This window comes from Myotis davidii, unplaced genomic scaffold (genome assembly GCF_000327345.1).
Source record: "Myotis davidii unplaced genomic scaffold, ASM32734v1 scaffold299, whole genome shotgun sequence".
NCBI classification, from domain to species: domain Eukaryota; kingdom Metazoa; phylum Chordata; class Mammalia; order Chiroptera; family Vespertilionidae; genus Myotis; species Myotis davidii.
Window position 1 is genome coordinate 434,051 of NW_006293088.1, and position 10,619 is coordinate 444,669.

A 10,619-nucleotide genomic window follows, 5' to 3' on the forward strand; every position below is an offset into this window, starting at 1 on the left:
TTGCAAGTGTGCAGTCGGCCACACTGCCACCCACTGGCACCTCCATCCCATCTCCCAGTCCATGAACCACTGAGGGTCCAGGGATTTCCCATTCTCTTCTTGTGCAGCAAATCTTTTTTTTTTTTTTTAATGAGATTTACATCTATCCTAACTTTTTTTTTTTAATCCACTTTGCTGTGTCTATTATGTTGAAGCTTGGTTTCGCTGATCCAGGTGTTAGCTGTTCCTTCTGGCTTTGTTACTTGCACATTAACTGACTCTCTGTCTTATATTAATTAGCTCAGGGCCAAGTGCAGAGCCCTCAAGCATGGCTGCCAGAGACTTCCTTAGAGGAGGCATCAGTCCGATAATCATTTTTGTTAGGGTACTTTTTCAAGTTGACCTTATTTAGCCAGCTGTAAATCCACTGTCATTAACTGTCAAATAAATGCCCTCTGAGTGTCTGTGGTTGAACACTGTCTGCCGCCTCCCAGCTGGCTTCCTGTTTTGGTAGGACAGGTGATTGTGGGCTTGGCCATGGTTTCTCTCTCCTCGCCTTTGTCAGGTTCACCCCACGTGGGTACCACAGCCTCCTGGCCTCCTGTGCTGTGAGAAGCGGGCTTTGCTCGTTTCCCATCTCTGCTCACGAGCAGCCCCGTTGGGCAGGTTGGCTCTCGGAGAGCCTCTTGTCTCCACTTACAGCCTGGTCTAGGACCAGCCCCACATCGTTCAAGAGCTTGTCAGAAATGCAGAGATCTGGGCTCTACCCAGTCCTACCACATTGGATCTGAATGTAACAAAGTTCTCCCGGTAATTTATGTGCACATTAAAATTTTGACAAGTGCTACCCTTTTGGGTTCTGTACCCAGTTCCATTGTGGGGAGGGACGTGGTCCCCATGCCCCCAGTAAGCCGTTCGGATATCAGCAGGGTGTCCTACAATTCAACTTAATTGTGACACTCCATGGAGATAGCCTCAGAGCCCGCAGGTTAAGAGCTCAGTTCTTCAAGACTGTCCCTTCCCCACACCCCACCCCTGCCCCAGCACCTTCAGACACCAGTTGCAAGTGCAGATTGTCACCTGTGCTTCTGCTTGACTAGCTATAAATCAAAGGTTCCCAGGACACCTTCCTTGGGTTCAGTTAATTTGCTAGAGTGGCTCACAGAACTCAAGAAACCCATTTATTCACTAGATCACTGGTTTATTACAAAGGATATTAATGGATAACGAATCAGCCCCCAGATGAAGAGATACAGAGAGGAAGGTCCTGAACAAAAGCGCTTCTAGCCTAATGGAGTTCGGGGCCCAGCATGGTGACACTGGGAGCCATCTCGTTCCCATTCTGGAAGCTCTCCGGACCCCATCCTTTGTGGGTTTTTATGGAGGCTTTGTTGCACAGACATAATTGATTAGCTCATTGGCCATTGATGATTGATTCAACCTCCAACCCTTTTCCACTCCCTGGAAATTGGGGGATTGAAAGTTCCACCCCTCTTTCGTGGTTGGTTCTATGGTAGGTGTGTCTGAGTTAAGTGGAGGCTTGGACTGGAAGGGGCTGCCTCCTTGGAGCAGACATGCCTTTATGACTTCAGGTGCTACTTCAGCCATCTAAGCAGGTTTAAGACCCTGTGTAAGGACGCAGGACGGCCCCGTCGCCGGGGAGGCCTTGTGCTGTGTGGTAGGTGCTTTGTGTAAAGGGAAGAGAGAGCACAGATAAGTGACCCTTGGCCTCAGAGAGGTCAGTATCGGCTGAAAGCTAGCCTCCTTGAGAACGCCTTCAGGGGGAGCCCCTTCTGCAAGATCACCTTTCCCATTCGCCATCTAGTAGTGCCCAGCTTAATAAGGATTCCTTTAACTTCAAAAATTTATTTAGCCAGTTTGGCTCAGTGGATAGATAGTGTGTTGGCCTGCTGACTGAAGGGTCCCGGGTTCAGTTCTGGTCAAGGGCACATGACTGGGTTATGGGCTCGATTCCCGGGGGGGGGTGGGGAGGAGGGACGTGCAGGAGGCAGCTGATCAGTGATTCTCTCTCCTCATTGATGTTTCTATCTCTTCTCCCTTCCTCTCTGAAATCAATAAAAATATATATATATATAAAATTTATTTCAATAAGATAATAATTATACTTTTAATAGCCATCGATAGAAAACATATATGCCAGGAAGGATACATTTAGTAACTCTTTAAGTGAATTTATATTTTAGTCTCAAAAGCATCTTCATGTATTTGAAAAATCGTAGTGCAAGGCAAATGTGTTGTCAGCCAACCTGCCTGGGATGCTTATTGGAGCCTCCATCCAAAACCTCCACTGCCTCTGTTGTGTCACAGGGCCTGAAGCCACCACGGGTCTGGGGGGTCCCCTGCTCTGGCCGCTGGGCAGGGTTGTCCTCGTGCCATCTCAGAACCAAGGCTAGTGCTCCCTGGGGCAGACCCTATCCTTTTGCATGGAAATGGGCCCCTGTCTTCCAGGAACCGTTGACTGGGGAGGGGTGGCCGAACCCCCAGGCAGCCAGCTCTACCACAGCCTGCCCGCTCCACACCCTGCCACCTGGGCAATGGTGGAAAATCCTAAATTTGTATCCGGAGACTGTTTCCTGCATCACTTACCGCTCTGAGCTGTTTATAATTCCACCCGGTTTACAGTGACCTGGACAAATGTTTAATCCTCAGTCTTCCTAATAGCTTAAATCAGAGCTGTCAGCCCATGGCCAGGGTCTGGTTCCGGCTTGCCGTGAGCAGTGCCTCCTGCCAAGCCAAACACAAGCCTGATGAGTGGCTGTCCTCAGCACACCGGTCCGGGCCGCGGCCTTGTTTGGATTGCCTGTGCTCTTGGGCTTTAATGAGGAAATTCATGCTTCTGTCATCATCCTAACGGCCGGTCACATAACTCATCTGAGGTGCATTAAAGCTGGGGCTGGTTTCCAATGTAAGTAACTCTAAAAGGAGGGGCAGGGAAGCAGTGAGAGGGATGAGTCTAAGTTAATGATGCGCAGCTTCTGAGCAAACGGGAAATGCAGGCTGTGGGTTAGCCATGTGTCCCAGATGAGCCTTGGAGAAATGACTGTGGTTGCCTTGGATGGGAGATGAAAGGGTTCCATCACTTACCACTGATGATGAGGAGGGAATATGCACGGTCATGCAGGCTGCCTCCTTTGATAAGATTGTAAGCAAGATAGTTGTTCTTCTCTTTTAACAGATGAGGAAACTGAGGTTCAAGCGGTTAAGTGATTTTCCCATGGTGCTTTATCTGGTAGGAGGCAGTCAGGATTTTGAACCCAGATTTGTCTGCCTAGAAAAAATATATAGGCTACTTTCTACCACACTACATTTTTTGCTCCTAATCTGTCCACTGTGCTTGGCCTTCGGTTGATTGCTAGGGAAGGTTTGCACAGAAATGCATTGAGCAGTCCGCTCAATGTAGACAGGACACTGCTCTGTGGGTGCCAGTCGCATTCTGTTGGCAGCCCCAGAAATGGACACCAAGAGTGGGGCCAGAGCTGTGGGGTCCCGTGCAGGACTCCGACCTCCTGGGGAGTGTGCCTCCTCCATTGGATTCTCCTATAGGAAGTAAGTTGACCAGATGAGACCCAGTCATCACCAGGGGTAGTGAGAAGGGTTTTAAAATGTTTAGGTGAGGAGTGCTCTGTGTTGTCAAAAGATGGCTCTGCTGGCTGACACGGGTGGTTAGCAGGAGGAGGAGGCCCTTCGGGTCATCCAGGAGCATGACCAGGGCCTGGATGGGGGCAGCCTCAGGGGCGCTGGAGGGGAAAAGCCTGTGGCCAGGAGTCCGTGAAGGAGGTGGTGTCAGCCTCAAGGTGGGAAATAAAGGGCAAAGGCAGAAGGAGTAGAGAAGGGGGGCCGGAGTGTTTGAGGCTCAGTGCTCCCAGGATGTGGGCCATGGGGGTCAGATGGGGAGTCTTCCTTACGTCAGTTCCTCCAGTAAGCCCTCTTTGCAATTTCCCAGGCCTCGGCTTTTCCTCCGGAAACTAGGCCTCATTGCAGCTGCACACTCACTCTCGCCCCATGTGAGTCAGGAAAGACACCAACCCGCGAGACAGAGGGGCCACCGAGCAGCAGCACAAAGGCGCCTGGCCTCGGTGGCAACACAGCCTGAGCCACCCTTCTCTGGGCATGGCGCCCAGGCTCCCCCTCGCTTTCCTGCTTCCCATGCCCCATATTGAGAAGGGCTGTAGCATAGGCTTGGTGGGGCTCTCTTCAGCACCCCCACTTCCCTGAGCATTGCAGGCCTTACCCAGTCCCTGCTTTCTCAGTTTAGATGACTTATCGGCGTGCAGTGAATGAGATGGAAAGCTGCTCTCACCGACTTGCTTTCTTTAAATTGCTGGTCAGTCCTATATAATAAAACCCTAATATGCAAATTGACCGAACGGCAGAACAACTGGTCGCCATTCAATGCAAGAGCTGCCCCTTGGTGGTCAGTGCACTCCCACAGGGGGAGCAGTAAGGAGCTAGGGCTCCTGGACTGGGAGAGCCCCAGATTGTGAGAGGGATGTATGATTGTTGGCTTAGGCCCAATCCCCCCCCAGGGGACATCCTCCAGGGGTCCCGGACTGCGAGAGGACACAGGCCGGGCTGAGGGACCCTCTGCCCCAGTGCACAAATTTCGTGCACCAGGCCTCTAGTTTAACAGTAACAGGTACTTGAGCTGCATTTCGCACCTGGTCATGCCACACCCCAGCAGGCTCAGACCAAGTGCACCCTAGGCTGAGCTCCTTCTCTACTCCATCTCCCCCCACTTTGGCCTTTTTTTCTACTGCCCCCAACAAAAGATGTCTTTTAGGGATGTCAGCTGGAAAGCGAGGCAGATAGATAAAGTGTTTTGGCAAATCCCTGCAGCTGTGGGAGGGAAGTGAGCAGCAGTCCTTGGGGAAGCTCATCACAGCCAGATGGTGCCATCCTGCCAGGTAAGGAGGGCGGAAGGTGCCCTCTGGCAGGCTGCCACCTAGGCCCCACTGGGAAGGCTTGCACGCCAGGTACCAACTTGTTGAAAAGGAAGTTGTACTAAGAGGTCACTTGGTGTGACAGCTGGAGATGTGGGAAAGAGGCAAGACCATAAATCTCTGGAAAGATGTAAGGTTTCCGATCTCGGACAGGCCCTGCAGATGTTCGTTTGATATTTTTTTCAGATTCTAAATATTTAGGAAGGAAGGTGGAATGTTTTGCTGAGTGGGGAGGTTAGGCCAGTCGTTTGCAAGCTGAGCTCTTCCTACTCAGCAGTCGGCACCCCGTGATGTGTCTTCAAGCAGTAAAACTCCAGCAGAGGCACCTGCCCGAGTGCCACGCGGGGACATCCTCTTTGACTCATGCTCGGCAGTTAGGCCAGGCGCTGCTTCAGCAGGGGAGGAGGCTAGTGGCCTTCCTTCCAGGTGTGGGGGACAAAGGTCAGGCGAGGGTGCTTCAGGGAGTGTTTGCTGCCTGCAGGAGGCACAGCTAGCTGCAGCCCCGTGCGCTCTCGGTCTAGGAGGGACACAGGGCTCAGGTGGAGCTGCATCAGCAGCATGGCCTCCAGGGCTGGTTTGGTGCTGGTCAGATGACCTTGGGCGGAGTGACCTAGCGCCTGGTTGAGAAGGAAAGCCGGCATGAGACTGTGAAGGCTGACAGGAGAGGAAGGGACCAGAGAACCCAGGGGCTTGCGGGGGAGGGCCAGATGAAACAAGGATGGACACTGGAATTTCTGAGCTCTGGATTGTGATTTGTCTTTGATTTTTCTTGTAAAGAACATGGATGAGTTAAGCAAGCAGTGCGTTCTCATGGAAGAAACAGGTTTCAGAATCATCCAGACCTTGGTTCAGATCCAGCCATGTGGCCAGGACAGACCACTTCCCTTCTCTAAAACTCAGCATTTTCATCATAGAGCTAATGCCCTTTTGGGAAGATGGTTTTAGATTAGAAATACAAAACCATTTTGACACATGGTTTATGGTCAGTGAGTAATAGCTACTATTGCTACTACCCCACAGCTTGCAGACAGAGACACTGCCATCTTCCAGAATATACAGCGTTGGGCTCAATTAAAATTGTCCGAAACCAGGCGGACTGATCCTTCCTTGAGAGGCTGGCCACTGTCTCTGGCTTGACAACATGTTCAGTGCTGGCCTGCAGCCCCACTCACACCCGGCATAGCTCAGAAATCAGAGCGACACTGCTGGCTTCTGCCTAGGAGCCAGGACCAGGCAGTCCTGGGAATGCAGCTGCCATTCTGCCAGGCACCGTTCCGGGCATTGTGCATATATTAGCTCATTTAGTGCGATCCCTGGACAGGCCAAGACCCTCACCCCTTGGGCCTCCAGGTGAGCTGTGGGGCTGGGTGGGGCTGGCGTTCTTCAGGGCCCCCCCTCCAGGTTGTACTCACTGAGAATGGCCACAGGGCAGCAGAGGCGCACAGCCTGGTTCCAGACCTGGCCTATGTCCTTCCCATGTCCACGCCACGGAGAGGAGAGGGCCTTCGTAGGGCGAGAGGCTGGCCTCTGACTTCAGACTCCGTTGGAATCACCTCTCGGAACATCTGTGCGACCACAGCACATAAAAATGTTTTCTTCTGGCAGCCACTTTCACGAGGATGTAATAATATACGCATTGCACAAATAGTTTCTATTTTCGGTGGGTCAGCATTGCCAGAAAGCTGATCCTGACCAGGTGTGGAGGGAGTCGGCAGGGCTGTGAGCAAGGGGGTTGTGGGAACATGTCTGTGTGCCAAGGCCTCTGCCCAACCCCCACCCGCCTTCTTCTTCTGTCTGGTCCCTACCAGGCCTTTTCCTTGGGCTCAATTCCTGGCCACAACTTAGGAGTCAGTCTGCTCCTGGGGAGACGGGGCCTTCTCATCTTCCTTTCCCTTCCACCCCTCCCACCTGTTGTACCTTTGGGTGACCAATGGCTTCAGCCTTTCCTCTCCAAGAGGTTTGATTGGTCACGTGGCTTTACTGACCCGATGGCCCATAGCCCTTGGCCAACAGTCCTTGCCTCACTCTGTACTCTTGGTGCTCCTTAAAATGGGACTCTCCATGAGCAATCTGCCCTCTCCGTGGAGCTGGGAGGGAGGGAGATGCTAATTTGTGAGAGACTCCATTTGGGCCACACCCTCTCTGTGCAGCCCTTGGAACCATTTCCTGTGGGGGAGAGGGGACACAGTCCCAGGGTGTTGGCATCCAAAAATCCATTTTAAAAAGTGGACAAAAAAAAAAAGGTAGACAGAGCTCTATCCCTCCTCCGGAGTGAGCTCCTGACTCCCATTCAGGGAGTCGCAGGGTTTTGCTGAGGGCAGATAGTGTTCCTGCAAACTCTGAATCCCGGGTGGGAATTGTTAGACCGGAAATGGTGGGGAGCAGCTAACACTTTTAAGTTCATGGGCTCTCTCACTTCTGTTTTGTGAGGATCGAGATGCCCAGAATCATTGGCCAGAGAGCCTGGGACAGTTCTGGACCCCGTGCTGGGGGTCAGAGGCCAGTGGTTCTAGCACTCGCTTCCTCTTTTCCATTTGGCCAGTCCTCACCAAGCAGTCTTGCCAGAACAGACATCTTTGCTCTGCAGATTGTCTCATATCTTCAGAGGAGCCTTGCAAGGCCATGGGTTCTAGACTGGCACTACCCTTCTTGTAGCATCTTTGACAAGGTGCCCCATTTCTCCCAGCACTCCAGTGACCTGGGGCTTTTTGCCTTGTGAGCAGGTGCTGCCATCTGTGACAGACAGCTGTCATCCCATGATGTTCCCTCGCTGCACTTGGCAGTGACTTGGATTAGATCTGCTCCCCCTGTCAACTGCTAGGATCCTCCAAGACCCTCCTAGCCTGAAATATCCCCAGTTCTTTCTCATTTCTTGGATTCAAGGTGTTTAAACCTTTTAAGCAGGTGAACTCCAACTTGTACATCTCTCTCTCTCTCTCTCTCTCTCTCTCTCGTTCTCAACCATATCCTTTTCATTGATTTCAGAGAAGAAGGAAGAGGGAGAAAGAGAGAGAAACATCAATGATGAGAGAGAATCTCTGATCTGCTGCCTCCTGCACAGCTCCGACTGGAGCCTGCAACCCAGGCATGTGCCCTTGACGAGAATTGAACCTGGGGCCCTTACTCTGCAGGTCAACGCTCTATCCATTGAACCAAACTGGCTAGGGTTAGAGTCTTCAATTTTCATCAGAACAGACAAATCAGGGACCAGGGGCCAGAATTCTCTATATATAGTCAGCCCCCAATGGAGCTCACATTCCTCTCCTCCTAAGACTGCATTTCCTGCTAGAAACGAAACACCAGAGACTATTCACTGGACAGGAGTAAAGCTGTCCTGTTTCCGCTGACCAGTGTGAACCAGAGCTGAGCAGAATTGGCTAGCTCGAAATTTTAGAGAGGAAGGGAGAGGGAGGGAGAGAGAGAAACATCAATAATGAGAGCATCATCAATCGGCTGCCTCCTGCACGCTCTCTACTGAGGACTGAGCCCACAACACGGGCATGTGCCCCTGACTGGAATCGAACCCAGGACCCCTCAGTCTGCAGGCCGATGCTCTATCCACTGAGCCAAACTGGCTGGAGCTACATGGCCCTCTTAACCAGTTAACTGCCACGCGTCCAAGTGTCCCAAGCTGAATCCAGCCCAGCAGATGTGGCTGGGCCGGGCCAGAGCCGAGGGGACCTTCGCCTTCCTGAGCGAGTCACTGCAGCGGTTTCTGACCTGCTCACCAGTCATGGCTTCACTGATGAGCCTGAAGCTGCACGAACTGTCACAGCAGCCACATCACAGTCTTGTCGAGCTTGAAACAACCTAAAAAACCACAGGTCTCTTCACAGGCTACCCCCCCAACCCCCCCGCCTTTGTAGTCCGTGAGATTAATGTTTGAGCCCACGTATCTGGTTGGCATTTGCCCAGGTACATGTGATCAGCCTACTGAGGCAGGAAGGGCAAAGTCCTTGGAGTCTGGCAGAGCTTGACATCTTTAAGCCTCAGTATCCTTGGGTTTAAGATGGGTTCTTGTGGAGACTGAATGGAATAAGGTGGCTGCCACCTGGGAAGCACTCTGTGCGTGGGAGCTGCTGTGTTCAGGAGCTGACCCACGTTTCTGGTCCTGTAGTGGCCCCTCCGATCATCTCGACCCCTGATGCCATTGATAGGCTATGCCTTCCTCTGAGTCCTGCACAAACAGGTTGGCCCAGGGCCAGGTAGAAGCATCCCTGGGAACATGGTGTCTGACCCGTCGGCAGAGGCTCCATCTGAGCGGTCATCATCTAGCCCCACGCCTCAACCTCAGCCGTAGGATATTGATGGGAACCTGCCTCAGTCTGCGGTCTTTTAGAGAAATTCTCCGTTCTTCCAGCCCAGCGTCCTAGCAGTGCAGGCAATCAGAGGTCCCCAGGATTCGTAGCGCTCCCCTGCTGGCTCCTAGAGATAGCTGATTTTAGGTGTGCCATCCCATGATTATTAACAGTCCCATCAAAAATGGTCTAGATCAGTGTCAAACTAGTGTTTCATTCCCAGCTCTAATCTTCCTTCTTTCATGAGAGGGGTCGGCCTCTGCCCCCTCTAGTGTCCCGGCGCCTTTAAGTGCACTGTGACATTCCAAGGATGGCTGCGTCACAGATCAGACTGGTCTGGCCTGGAAGAGAAGGAGACGCGGTGAGAAGCCGCAGAGGCCGCCAACCTCTGAGCATGCCCACCCCCCCGAGATCTGCCCTGCTCTCCTGGTTCGGAAATAGTGAGCCTCTTTGCCTTTTCTTTGCTTTTTTGCTGATCTGAGTTCACGTTGAGCTCTAGCCTTCCTGATACTGTTCTCATGTTTTCCCTGTTTCTTGGTTACCTGTCTCAGCTTCCCTGTTTCATATCAGTAGTGGTAGTGGTAGCTGTGTGTTCTTACTTTCATTGCAGTAACAGTGAGCGCTGATGTGCTTGCAGTCTGCTAGGCACCCTGTGAGGTATAAAACCGGTAAAGCTCTGCTTAAGGAATTTATAATCTTGCGAGGGAAATAGCCTTTAAACATGGGAAGAAATCCACAGTTCATGAGTGTGCTCGCATCAGGAATCCTCCATTCCTTCTCCCCTCCCTGCCTCCTTTCCTTCTCTGGCTGAGACTTGAATCTCTGGGTCCCACCTCCTCCAAACCCCATCCGCAGTGTCCCTGGGATATACCCTAGGAATCTGAGTCCAGAGCCTCTTGCTCACATTCCCCATATCACTCAGCTGACAGAGCAGAAAGAAAGGGCTGGACCAGGCTCTGCCCTTGCGACCTCTGTGACATTGGACAGGTCACTTCGTCTCTCAGAGCCTAGACGTCTCCCATTTCTCAGGACTGTCAGGCCCTCCCTCTGTGACTGCCACCACAGGAGCGTCGGGGCGCAGCAGCAGCCTGGTTGGGCTCCCCGGTCTGGGGATGGGAAGCCTGTGCCTGTGCCTGTGTCTGAGCGCATCTTCTCCGGGCCCCGGACGAGCCAGTGCCTGGTGGGGTGTCACCTTTGCCCTCCCTGCTGGGGGCTTGATGGGGTGACTGTCCCTCCGAGGGTGGCGTCACAACTCTCCCTGGGAATGTGGACACTGGGCTTTTGCTGGCTGGGCTGTTTGTGACCTGAAACTTAGCTCATCCCGTGCTTGGGTCCCCCACTGGGGAGGTGGCCTTGCACCACCTGCAGCTGGCTCTGGAGC

General features: G+C 52.6%; 1 protein-coding gene across 1 annotated transcript in view; it reads left to right on the forward strand.

Annotated features, from left to right (window-relative positions):
* Positions 1-10,619, forward strand: part of CAPZB (capping actin protein of muscle Z-line beta subunit) — a 73,299-nt gene that overhangs the window by 57,761 nt on the left and 4,919 nt on the right. The window lies entirely within an intron of this gene.